This window comes from Mytilus californianus, unplaced genomic scaffold (genome assembly GCF_021869535.1).
Source record: "Mytilus californianus isolate M0D057914Y unplaced genomic scaffold, xbMytCali1.0.p SCAF_5, whole genome shotgun sequence".
Lineage (NCBI taxonomy): Eukaryota > Metazoa > Mollusca > Bivalvia > Mytilida > Mytilidae > Mytilus > Mytilus californianus.
In genome coordinates, this window is record NW_026262701.1 from 98,581,331 (window position 1) to 98,595,758 (window position 14,428).

Here is a 14,428-nt window from a genome sequence, read left to right on the forward strand (position 1 = left end):
ATATTTGGATTTTGGGTCATTAAATTGGCAATTTACGACTTCTATCAAACGATGAATTCTTCTCTTTTTTGGGGATCTGTTGATGTTCTAGCCTCTGCTTGTGGACTGTAAGTTCAAGAGGATATCAAAGATCTGTATCCTGTGCTTTTGTACTGTCATGGTATAACTTTAATATTGATAGTTGTGTCAGTTAGGATTTAGTTTGCAAGATGATGAAAGTGTTATTAAATCCTCCCGTATCACATGTTCTTCGGGGTTTATTTTGTTTGTTTTTAGCATCTCCCGTTTTTTTGTGTGTCGTTTTTGGTTTTTGATTTTTTTTCTCTCTCTTTGGCGCTTGATATTAGACTTTTCAATCTTTGATTTCGAGCATCACTGATCTTAAATAAAGTTCTGAAATACGCATATGGTGAATCAAATTCTTTCGGTATCTTGTAATTGTGTATTGCCACAGCTTGACGGATGTCAATGCCAATGAATTAAGTCCGCGAGGGTAACATACAACCATACACCCATTGGGTCGATGACACTGCTGTTGTTCCGTGGATCCACGAGGCTCACATACCACCATTGGGTTGATATTACTGCTGGTTGACTGTAAGTCCGATAGTGTAACATATCACCACTTGGAGAATGTCACTGCTGGTACAGTAGACATTCGCGGGGCTAATATATCACCAATGGGCCAATGCGAATTAAACATACCAATACTGGGTCGATATCACTGCTGAGTCCCCGAGGGTAATACAAGTTCGGTAACCAGTGCTTTTGATGTTACATGGATACTACTTTGATATTGATACTTCAGGTGTCACGTGTGTCTTGGCTTATTTTAGGTCCTTTGTTTTTTGTCTCATTAAGGAGTAATTGGTCTTTAATGTTTCATATCTTCTTGTTTACAGTATTAGGATTCGATCACCATTGATGAAAAAGTTTCGAAAAGCGCATTTGGTGCATGAGATAAATTTGTGCAGATAATTGTATATGTCAAAGACTGTATGCATTTATTGATGAAATAATATTCGTTGTCGCAATAATTGTATCCGTGAACTTCGTTTTATTGTTTTGTTTATACACATGTACAACAATTTTGAAATATCTCACTTATTCGGTATAATATTTTCGCTTTTCATTTGAAAAATATTTGGTTTATTTGAAATATAAAATTGTACAATTTATTCCGCGTTAATTAAAAAAAAATAGTTATATACAGCGGCTCTTTCGTTCCTTAAAATAACTCGTAAATACATGTAACAGATGTCTTTTTGCTATCTATATTACTAAAATAACGAGGTCCAATTTGTTAGCCGGCATGACGTAAAAACGACGAATCAAATAAATTCAACGTTAATACGATACTGATACCAATAGTATATGTCACATGTAGTTTCCGTTACCCGTTGCCTTATGTAAATCCCTCATCTATCAGGAGAACCTGGAATTCTTCCAGTGGTTGTTTAAGTCTATGTTAAACTATAGTACAATATTTAACAAGTCTGTTTTCTTTCCACCACAATACCACAAGTAATTTTGGTTAATTAGTAAAAAAAAAAAAAAAAAATAGTTTATAGTAAGATTATTGAAGTAAGAGAACCAGGACGGGTTCAAACAGAAAGATTTTAAAAGCAGAGAAAACTGTGCATCTAACAATCAGCATGACTTTACCAGATGACTATACGAACACTAAAAATCCAGGCTAAAAATAAGTCATAGGTACTTTAATTCAGTCACGGACCCGCGATGTCGCGGGAGTGTTCTAGTATATATATATATTACATATGGTGTAGCATTCTCCTGTTTTCATTGGATATTACGATTGTTTGAAAGGTTATTTTATGTATCTGAAGCCTTGTTTCTATTTTTAAGTATATTGACGCTATGTTTCTATTTATATGTATATTGACGGTCAATATGAAAAATCTTGCTAAATTTAGATTAATGACGTCATGACGTCACACATAACAACCACGGATGAAGCGCCGCAGCAGATGAAAAGAAAATTTGCAAGTTTATCACAAGAATTTTTATGTTAAACGCAGAAGCTAAGAATACAAGAAAGCTAACGCAACAAGCTATGAAGTTGTTCAAAGAATATTGATATTTTCAATAACATGTTAAAATTCTTGCAAAATACAATTTAAAAATACACAGAAAGAACATTGAACGCCATTTTCCTAATACATTATTTACATATGTAATATATAAATTAAGGACTTTCACTCAGTCAATACGTTATATATGGACCTGTTAGATTATATTAACACTAGGACTTCGTCCTCGGTCAATATAATCTGAACAGGTCCATATATAACGTATTGACCTCCTCAAAAGTCCATAATTGATAAATATATGTGTGTTTGGTTCGGTTGTTATAACAATGATTTTGTATCCTGCATCTCCTTTTATTTACATATGTATGTAAATAATTCTGGTTTTGCAATGTTTGTGATAGAAAAATCTTTGATAATAGTTGACATTATGACCAAAACAATTCCAGAATTGTGTTATAAGTACACTGGTACTTTTATTCTTCCCAGACATGTTAAAAAGATCTGAGATTTCGTTTACCGTGTACTTTAGTGCGAAGACTTCAATTAATCTTCTGTTTGTGCCTGTGATTATCCTTTCGACGTCTTTGATAACTATGTTATTCTTTGTGGTCGAGTTTAATGCTTTTTTTATAAAGTGATATACATTCGTACTTTTCACTACGAAAATCTTACAAAAGCGCCCAGGAATTGTTTGACCGTTAAGTTATGGACTATGTGAATCACAGACACCCACGGATATTTTTAATTTGTCGTAGCCAGAATTCCTTCTATATTTCCTTGTTTATATCATCGTCGAATTTTCAATTGGCATTAGCAAAACGGAGGGTGTCACAAGTGGAGCAGAAATATACTTACCCTTCCAGATCACCGGCGTCTACTCTCTATATATAGTGGTGGGTGCAACTAGTGGAGCAGAAATCTACTTACCCTTCCAGATCATTGGCGTCTACTCTCGGTATATAGTGGCGGGTGCCACTAGTGGAGCAGAAATTCCTTACCCTTCCAGATCAACGGCGTCTACTCTCTATATATAGTGGTGGGTGCCACTAGTGGAGCAGAAATCTCCTTACCCTTCCAGATCACCGTCGTCTACTCTCGGTATATAGTGGTGAGTGCCACTAGTGGAGCAGAAATCTACTGACCCTTCCAGATCACCGGCGTCTATTCTCGGTATATAGTGGAGGGTGCCACTAGTGGAGCAGAAATCTACTTAGTACCCTTCCAGATCACCGGCGTCTACTCTCAATATATAGTGGTGGGTGCCACTGTTGGAGAGAAATCTACTTACCCTTCAAGATCACCGGCGTCTACTCTCGGTATATAGTGGTGGGTGCCACTAGTGGAGCAGAAATCTACTGACCCTTCCAGATCGCCGGCGTCTACTCTCGGTATATATATAGTGGAGGGTGCCACGGTTCGAGGAGAAATCTACTTACCCTTTCAGATGACCGGAGTCTAAACTCGGTATATAGTGGTGGGTGCCACTAGTGGAGCAGAAATCTACTTACCCTTCCAGATCACCGGAGTCTACTCTCGGTATATAGTGGTGTTCGAATTGCAAGGTCTTTATTTTCTTCGTAGGGTTTTGTGGATTGTTCTTTTTTTCTCGTCTTTTTCTTTTGACACTCTGTCTTTCCTTGACGTGTTTGTTTTATTGACCATTAGAATCGCCTTGCATTTTTCTGATAAACTACCGTCTTAGTAGATTCATTTCCCGGTTTTTAAAACGATTTTTGTGCGCGAGTATACAATATCATGTTTTACTCAACTTGACCATCTTGAGCTTATGTTTTATGCAATATAAACTTGTTTTACTTAAGTGTGAAGTTTGGACATTGTTGGCATACAGATGTTATTATAAAAGGTAACTCATTTATATGGCTTCCAATGATGTTGTTATGTTCTAAACATAAAGCATTGTGTAATTGAAATTTGCTTTATCATCAGAATATACAAAACATTAACCCCGCAACATTGTTTACGCGCCTGTTATCCAGTGGTAGCGCCTGTTATCCAGTGGTAGCGCCTGTTATCCAGTGGTAGTGCCTGTTATCCAGTGGTAGCGCCTGTTATCCAGTGGTAGTGCCTGTTATCCAGTGGTAGCGCCTGTTATCCAGTGGTAGCGCCTGTTATCCAGTGGTAGCGCCTGTTATCCAGTGGTAGCGCCTGTTATCCAGTGGTAGTGCCTGTTATCCAGTGGTAGCGCCTGTTATCAAGTGGTAGCGCCTGTTATCCAGTGGTAGCGCCTGTTATCCAGTGGTAGTCGTTGGTAAATGTTTTTCCTTTATTTTTGTAGTATAAATCAGGTCGTTGCTTTTTTATTTTGTATTATTTCAAAGTTTGCTATTCCTGTGTCTTTTTGTATCTTTCTAAACGGTATGGGTTTTGCTCATTGTTGAAGGTTGTACGGTAACCTGTAAATTGTTCATATATATATACTCGTGTCCTTTGGTGTTTAATGGACGGCGGTCTCATTGGCATTCGTTGCCCATCTCTTTATTTTTTTATTAACATATATTTAAATCGGAAGAAGATCCAAACTAAAGTAGTTGGAATGAAACCCATGAAGAGACCAGCGATTTACTCACTTCGGAAAGTTTTGGATCCTGAACTTAATGGAGGTAGGCTAAATCGATCTCTTCAGATATATATCAAACAACTACTTTAAGCACTAACACTGATGCCCCAAACTTTGCAATTGAATGTGGTGTGTCAATAGTGTGTAAAATGTTGGTTGAAGTTACATTAGAAAGGTGTATAATACTTTCCTTTTTGTTCTCTTTCATGGAATAATGGCTCTTCAATAAACTCATCATAGATACCATGATTAATTTTTTTACTCCAGACGCGCGTTTCGTCTACAAAAAATAGACTCATCAGTGATGCTCGAATCAAAAACTGAAACAGGCCAAATAAAGTAAGAAGTTGAAGAGCATTGAGGACCCAAAATTCCGAAAGGTTTTGCCAAATATAGCCAAGGTAATCTATTCCTAGGTTAGAAAATGCTTAGTATTTAGAAAATATTTGATGCTTTTGGGTTTCGAACACTGTGACCACTGATAAAAAAAACTGATCCTCTGTAAATATTGGTGTGATTGTAAGTGAATGTATTCACCTTTATTCTGCACTGGGTCCTCTGTTATTAGAAGTTTGAATGCTTTTGATGTTGCCGTAGTCATTACCATCTGTTTTAAAATCACATGTTGGACTCCAAATGCGAACCTATGCATACTTGTCCGTAATGAATTGTTTTGTATGATATTCAGAAATACCTTTCATTGAATAGACCTGCCATAGTCGGTCAGTTGTGAACCACTGTGGGTTTTATATTTTGAAGTCATTTAATTACCACAAACAGGCATCTATAGTTGTCTCATTGGCACTCATACCACATCTTCTTATATCTATCTATAGTCCGGAAACATCATGTCTGAAATTGTCTTCATCAATTGGCCGAGTTTTTTCATGCTGTAAAGCTTAAATTTCGTCAATGTAAATTATTTATCACAATTGATTTAAAAGAAACGAAAATGTTGCATGTTGTATTGTAAATTTAGCTATTTCTCTAATACGCATCCTATATTGACTATATACATGTTTGTGTGGGAGAAAAATATTTAAATGATTTTGTCACAAAAAATTATAATCTTATAAGAAATGTTATAAATTGAATGATATCTAACATCTGTTACAGTTTATCGTACTCCATGCTACATTGACATTTCATCTACACATTCAGTAAATCCGAATAAATCACGTTCAGATTTAATTTTTTTTTATTATTTACAAGATTTGGTTGAAAGAAATTGTAACAGCATGAAATTAATTAAATAGCTTTTCCTTGGAGATAATTTCGAATGTTTAGAAGTGAGGAAAACAAATTAGATCTTATTAGTTGATTTGAAGCAGCTCTATTCATATATCACGTCTAGGATTCTCCACAAAGGATCTTCGTGGTGAAGGATATAGTTAACCATCTCGTATATCAGAAATCGATGGTAAATAAAATATATCATAGTTAATTAACCAATCAAATAACAGCGCGCGCTGTGATCGTCTGCTGTTGTATAGCTCGTGCGATGTAATTGCAGTTGTCTGTCATAGTAATTATTAGTAGAGTTCTTTTGACTATATTAGATCTGTCAGAGAATCGCCTCTCGTCTGACACCGCGCCAGGTGTAAAATTGGAATAATATGTCAGAAACTTATTGGATGTCATTATTACATAGGTAAGACCATTTCATACGTAGAATTCAGAAATACAATGTAGCTTTATAATTAAAAATATTTCTTTTAACATGTATTATTAGACCATATTGTGCAATGTTAACTTAAAGTTAAATGATAAGAAAAAGAGAAAAGAACAACTGAAAAGGCAAACATATTCTCGAACCCTTTTGTTTTCAGGTGATTCCTTTTCAGTTTTTAAAGTATCTTAGATATCAGTTATTGAAATGTCCAGAACGAACGTTTATTCTATGTACATAACTAGCTCTATCATCAAACGATGATAAAAGAATTTCATTACTTTCTTTTTTTAGTGGCTATTTGTCCGGACACCCAAACGGATAGAATTAGAAAATTACATGTCGGGTTAATTAAATATAGTCATTAAATAATTTACATTTTTATTTTGATTTGGTATGGAGGACCAATGGAACATACGGACGTTACTGCTTTACATTTATTTATGTACGGCAATGAGACTACAACTTTGAACAACACAATAAAACAAGAAAAGAGGTCGAAAGGTCAAAATACGGTCTTCAACAATAGAGAAATGTCTATACCATATGTCAAGCACTAAACCGCCCGATATATATTATTTCTTCAGCTCAAATCGACCTAACATTAACTCTTTATAGTTGTAAGTTCTGGCCGGACAAATAGTCTTGATTATTTATCCAGCTTACTGAACAATATAGCATCAATGCTATTTGTGTAGATATTAGTCAAGCAATTAATATAAGGACTGCATTTCTGTCAATACTTAGGTTGCAATCTTTGAGACACATTTACATTTCAGTGAAGGAATATGTTGTTAAATATTGCTACTTTGTATACAAATTTTTGTGCGATTACAAGTTTTAGGGAATTTTGTGGGATGTGGAACTTAGATAAATAAAAAATTAGAAAGGAGGTGTCTTACTTTATATGGAAAATTACAATAAAATTGTGAATTATTAGTGTTCACAATTCCTGCAAAACAAGTTTTAGTTTTCTTTTTAAAAGCATCATATCGAATTTGAAGCCCTGCTTTTTATATTACTGTGTAGAACTGTGAACACAAAGTTCGTAACTGATATCCGATTTATATTTATACTTATTGATAACAAAACATATACAGCATAATGATTTTTGTCTTTGCAATTTTAGAATTGCCCTAGAATAAATCTACCATACCTGAAGGCTGACATGAAATTTTGTAGTCCGCCTTTACTCTTATTTATTTATTTTTTTGTTCACCACCGTGCGTTACAGTAGTGTTTTTGTTCATCACCGTGCGTTTTAGCAGTGTTTTTGTTCATCATCGTGCGTTTTAGCAGTGTTTTTGTTCATCACCGTGCGTTAGAGCAGTGTTTTTGTTCATCACCGTGCATCTGAGGAGTGTTTTGTTTGAGCAGTGTTTTTGTTCATCACCGTGCGTTAGAGCAGTGTTTTTGTTCTTCACCGTGCGTTTGAGGAGTGTGTTTGTTCATCACCGTGCGTTTGAACAGTGTTAAGTATTCCTCTTTTATTTTGGTGCTGTACCTCTTGTGTTTGATTATGCCATTTGCTCGGTCTAGGCAAATCAACTGTCTTTCTTAATTTTGGTTGATAACATATTTTTTCTCGCTTTTTTAAAAATTTTCGTAACCTCTACAGAAACGTATTCTGCAAATAGTCTTGATTGTCACATTTACATTTTCCAGATGAGTGACCATAGGCTAAAGAGGGGGGAAAATGTAGATTTAATGTCTCTAAGACTTGCTTGCTTTGTTTCTGTTAAGGTAATGAAATGTTGTGAAACATGCTTATAAAATAAACTTGAGTACTTCCATTTCATTGTAAATATCAATTTACCAAGTTAATAATTGATACAAAATTATGTTCAGAATTCACAAAGTGAAACGATTCTTATCGCCCTATTTCTGAGTGCTACAAGAAAATAAAACAAGGCCTGTGGTTTTCTGTAATCCCTATAGACAAACGTTAAGGTGATTAGATGGAATTAGTCCTTCTCCTTGACATTAGTTTATGATATACTAATGTATCAATACGGACGATTTAATGGTCCGACCTTTTAATAGTAATATTTACTGATTGTTAATAACAAAATGTCAACATGCATCATTTAAGGGAAATTGGAATATAATCTAATAGAATATCTAAACAAGTTTATCATTTTAAATATGATAAATACATAACAGGAAATAAACTATTGAGTAAAAAAAAAAGAGCAATTATACAATTTTTTCGATAACTGTACCACTTAACCTTGGATATATAGAAATAAGAAGATGTGGTATGATTGCCAATGAGAGAACTCTCCACAAGAGACCAAATGACACAGAAATTAACAACTATTATAGGTCACCGTATACCAACTTGTTTTTCTTTTTTGTTGTCTTCATTTGTCTATTCCTATACGTTTTGTATCTGACGAAGAAAAGTGGATGGGGAGGGGAGTGCACCTATCGAATGCAACTCAACATTTTATTGTTAAAAAAGACAAATGGATTAAACACAAGTTTTGCAATTTAGTAAAGTCAATTCTATGCTGTGATCAAAACTTGTGAAGGCATATAGTCCAAATGGATTTTTTGTGTTAGTTCATTTGGTTCGACTAATCATTGCGAGTTATTGATAAATCTTTGTCTCTGTCGATTTATCTTCATGTTCTCATTAATTACTGCTTCACATTGAATCAGACAGGAATAATGTATGTAGCATAATTTTTAAGCGTTTTTCAATTTTTTCTGATCTGAAAAACAAAACTACAAAGCAAAGTCGTTTAGAACTTCTGTGATTTGTTTCCATAATTACATTGCCTTTTCTTAATTCTTAAAACGAAAAATAACAAATATGCGTTATTTAATGGCACGCTTTGGTGATTAACACCGACACATATTTAATTCTAAGAAAGCATTTCTCGAATGTTTAGTATTATTTGTAGTATGGTAGAGTAATTTCCCTATATTTACTGCACTTTTGATAGAGTACTAGACTATATATTATTTCCTTTCAAGTACAAGAAGAAACGAACATGAATTAGATCAAATAAGAAACGGTACGTACTGCTTTTTCCCTATCATTCTTATCATATTTATCCGAGATTTATATATTGCAAAACTATCTTACAATTGTTTCAATGTGTAGATCATATAAGACTTGTTACACAGGTATGCCTATTTCAAATTATATAATTGTCAATGAGACATCCTCCCCGAAAAAAAACCAACAACAGGAGAATTTGTACTACATGAAGGTCTGGATTGGGTGGGGGGAGGGGGGTCCTTCATTTCTGTATTCTTTAATTTTCCTAGACAATTTTCTCTACTCTTTATACTTTTTGTCTCTTTATATTTTAGCACCTCATTATTGTCTACTTTTTATTTTAGTCCATTTTTCTCTATTCTTTATATGGTTAGCCCATTATTCTCTATTCTGTAAACCCCCATCAACAACCTCCTACCTGTATATTGATGCCAAATTGAATATTTAAAAATCTGACTAAACCACCTTCACGTGGATTACTAGGTTAACTTTGTGATATGCACGCCATTTTTCCCTCTTAACTCTAGACGTGTGTCGCGAATACGGTTAATGTCACTGGAGTTATGGTAACAGGTGCGAATAAACATGGTAAACAGCTTTGATCCAACAAAATTAATTTACTTATATAGTATGTAAATACCTTCATCCATGCCGGTTATCGATATTCAGGCTGATGTACAATATGAGAGTGGATGTGCTTGGTGTTTATTGCTAGCTCAAACGTTCTATCCAAGTTCAACGAAAAAAGAGAAAGGGTATCATTTTTTCCATCTTCTCTCTGTTTTCCTGCCTTCCCAAGAAAAAAATTAAATTAAGTCAAGTTAGTATCTATATATTTGTCAATCCTGTTTATGTTTTTCTGTGAAAGAGAAATGAAGATCTGGGATTATCTCACAAAATTAAAGGGTATTTCTTATTTATATAATGACTTTACAACACCGATGTTAAGTGCGATATCTCTGAGAAATAACTAAGTGTCAGCAATATTGCAAGTCGCTTAAATTCAAGAATAGCAAATCACAAAAATCTTATCAGAAAATGTTATGTAAATGCATGTTGATATCCAGAAATAGAAATGTCAGGAATTAACTCAGGTAGTTGTTGGTTTATAATTATTGTTATAACAATTATGTTCACATTAAGTAATAATTACAAGTTACGTTTTCTATAGTAGATCATACTTACCATACTATCTAGTAATTACCGAAATGTCTTCGTTTTTGTTACATGTAGCGCATGGCTTACTTTAAAATGTTACCAAGCCCGTACATTATTGTTGAATTGACCGTTTCAGAATCTAAAGGAGGCTATGGGTAATTTTGTTGTTTGAACCCAAAATGAAAATAACGTCACGTCATTGGTTGAATTTCCATTGTTTAGGACTTCTTTAACCAATCACGACGTTTTGGTGTACACTTTTAAAAATATTACCCAGAATGCATTAGATTCAGAAACGGCGAAATTGAATGGAATATTATACTTAACTAGAAGCTAGGGTATATATGTTAATCAAAAAGATATAGGTGCGAATACAGGGTTTTGAAAAGGGAGCCATCAAGGCAACGTTATGAGTGGGACTTGTAGGAGTTTATACATTAATCATATACATACATATGTAGCTCCATAAGACGGATCACCACCTAAATCCTTCTCTGAGAATCACCATATTCTGTATTTTTTATCGACAGTATAATTGTCGAGTGTGTTGGTTTGATATTTCAACAAACATGGTATACATATAAGCATCAAATAAAATATTCTAACATTATCGTAAAGAAATAAAGCACACTTAAGCATCCAATAAAACGGCACAATGACCAAGAACACATAAAATGTCATATTAGCACATAAATTGTGTTTAGAAACAAAAGCCTTTAGGCAAAATCATACCAATAATACACAACATAAGCAGAAAATATCAATATAAGCACATAACCAGATATATAGCCAATAAGCGTGTAGTAAAAAAGTAAAACAGATCAAACAATAAAAAAAAACAATATCATTTAGGCTTGTTTTTATAGTAACAGGCACTGCAAAATATGTGTGCCACAACACCAACTAATTCTTAGGCGGGTGTAATGAGACCATATTTCTGGCCTATTTGGCAGTTAGTTCCAAAATCATACTGCCTCATATCTGAAAGAGTTCTTACCATACGTTGAAGTGCTTGGTCATGGTACACATAAAGAGTATTCAAAATTATGTGAATTATTTTGTTAGGCCATTAAATCTTGCAAAAATAAAAACAAGAAATTTGCTTATTATTGATTTTAAAGGTCCCTATAGGCTTCAAAAAGGAAAAAGATACAAAGTACCGATTTAAGAGTAATCGAAGTTACAAATAAAAAATGTTCGCGAAGTTGAGAAATATTTAGTTGTTTTTCCGTTTCTAAAAATCATTACTGACAGGAAAATTGTAATAACGGATACAAGTAAACGAGGCCGAAAGTCGTAGCATTAAATATGGACCACAACTATGGAATACGTAAACAATAAACAGTGCAGTCTAAAAGTTCTAATAAAAGCATTAAGGACATACGATACAAAAGCTCTCTTTGATTGTTTTCTCAAAAGTTTGAAACAAAGTCAAAACAGCTGTTTCATATGTCAAAAACTTGTAAAATAAGACGACCTATTAATCCCTAAACGATGTACACATTTATGTAGCGAGTCATATAACAAACTTCAAAATTGTGATGATAAATGGTTTTACTCAAAATGCGTAGCACCATGCAGAATATGTTCAAGCAACATGCTTAGCTAAGATCATGCCATCGAATGATACAAATGCAAAACCTGGATACATACTTCATGTGCAACAGTAGCAGACGATAAATATAAAGTCACACACGCAACCAACTGAGCTTGGATTTGTCCAACCTGTGACAAAACCAACCTATCAACATCATCCTTTCAAGCACCTCATCTGGAATTCAAAATTGAACCCGTACCAAATACCTGCCGAAGACAAAACAACTGCAAATGAGAGAAACCGTTGTAAAAAACCACTATAGAAACTTTAATAATATCAAGATGGTTTCAAAAACATCAATGGGATGAAAATAAAAAGAGGAGATCTAGTTGCAGGCTTATTTTAAATACTTATCAAATGAAAACCCTGTCAAATATAGTCGCTCTACAAGAAACTAAAATTGACTCAAACACCATGTCAAACGAGCTTATATCTCAATGCATTCGTTGCAATGACAGAAATGGAAATGGAAATGGAGGACGCACAATTGTGCTAGTTAAAACTTACCTCGGATCAGCACCATATTTAAGAAATGGAAACTGGATCGGAATCTACACGTACAAGGAAACATCACTACATAGAAAGCTGGTATAGACCATCTGACCATCCAGCTGAAAAACAAGCTGGCGATCCATGCTCCACGAAGCACATATGGCAAAATTTGGGGTACTTTGCTAATTTGCATAGCGGTCATATTGCCTTTTGATTATCATGACGACAGCCATTACAATAGGATTATACATGCCCCTAAAATATAAATGCCAATATGCCAGTTCCTATGTCGAATCAACAATTTGTCCGCATATAGGTGAATTGTACATGTATTTTGGCTTCTGACCGTGTACAAATGAACATTGTATACTTTGTAAAACTTTCGGCCTTTTTTAGTTTGAAAATCGGAAGCGTAACTGTAGTATAATTGCTATATAAAATAACAAAAAAATGAAAAAATCAAGATTCAAAATAGAAATAAAATAAAAGATACAAGAAGATATTGTTCATGATTCGTCCGCATATAGGGAAACACTTTGTAGGTTGAATTTTCAGGTTTAATAACTTTTATCTTACCTGCTTTCTGAAGTTTTCGGCCAAATTCTTTTGAAAACATGATGATTTCATCCATCCCATTTCGTAAAAAGTCAAATTTTAAGCATTTTTCCTTAGAATTACACAACATTTTTGTAAATAACCGCCAAAGGAAGTTTTCAAAGACACCTTAGTTTTAGATCCAAGACGGAAAAGGACTGGATAATCCGCAAATTTGATTTGATTTATATTTTCAATCTACAACTAAGGGAAGTAATTTAATCAAAAGGGCCAAAGTCACGTGGTGCATATCATATGAATAAAGTACCTATGATTTTGCCATATGATCGAATTCCTGTCTCTGCGATAGCGATTAACAATCGCTTATCGATATAATTAACGAAAAAAGTACCGAACAGCTAGTGCTATTTCCAACCAGAGAAAACAACATTAATGATCTAATAATAACAACGTTACCTAATCAGTTCACCGAGATTCATACACCAGATAGAATTGTAGCGAATGTGACATAGTTATGGGCACACTGAAATGTACGGCGCCGAGGAAATTTAGACATGAAAGAATGTACTATCATTACTCAAAGGGGGACTACAATCAAATGAGGGAGGACACTAAAAATTTCACCAGTGACAAACATTTCAATGATCATCAAAACAACAGATATGTAGAGGAAAATTGTAAAATTATTAAAACCCGGCTTCATCTTGGAAACATCTGGAAAGAATATACAAAAGAAAACATCAGAATATAACTGAATAACTGACAAACAAGGAGTTACACCATTACTTAAAAAAAATCGAAGTTGCATATACAGACATAGAAAAGGCTGAGACATTTAACCAACAATTTACATGGGGTTTTACAAGATTGGAATGCAATTAATATTTTTCTTCAATGGGTCTCGAATATAACGTCATTTGGCCGTGACGTTATATATCGAATGACGTCGTAGAACTTTGACATTTGACGTCACAGACGTCCAACTGCCGTATTTTCTGGCACATAGAATGAATCAATATCGAGTTAGAGGCAGCCAGAGGGCTAAGACGTGAGTAAAGCATAACAAATATAGGGCACACAGAAAATATAAGAAATAAAAGTAAAACCATAGTAGGGGCAAAAACTAGTCGTGTATTTCATATAAATGGGGATTTGATAACGTAAAAATGAACGTATTTACACTTTTGGTATTTAGCTATATTTTGCCTCCGAATGACATTAGATCTACTCCGAATCACCTTTTGACGTCAGGCATCAATCACTTTTTAAGGATGTTCGCTACCCTGTTTCAAAATAACAAGCTTTTTAAAAGACTGTT

General features: G+C 34.2%; 1 protein-coding gene across 3 annotated transcripts in view; it reads left to right on the forward strand.

The window, feature by feature from the left end:
* The first annotated feature begins 5,946 nt into the window (after positions 1-5,946).
* The window catches only part of LOC127700363 (small conductance calcium-activated potassium channel protein 2-like), a 46,394-nt gene continuing 37,912 nt past the window's right edge, over positions 5,947-14,428 (forward strand). The window contains exon 1 of one of the 3 annotated variants that reach the window (XM_052203803.1): positions 5,947-6,049. The gene's annotated coding sequence lies outside the window, so the exon portion shown is untranslated. Of the gene's footprint in view, positions 6,050-6,106; positions 6,281-9,284; positions 9,322-14,428 lie in introns of those variants that run through there. The other 2 variants (XM_052203799.1, XM_052203802.1) reach the window with 2 other exon arrangements.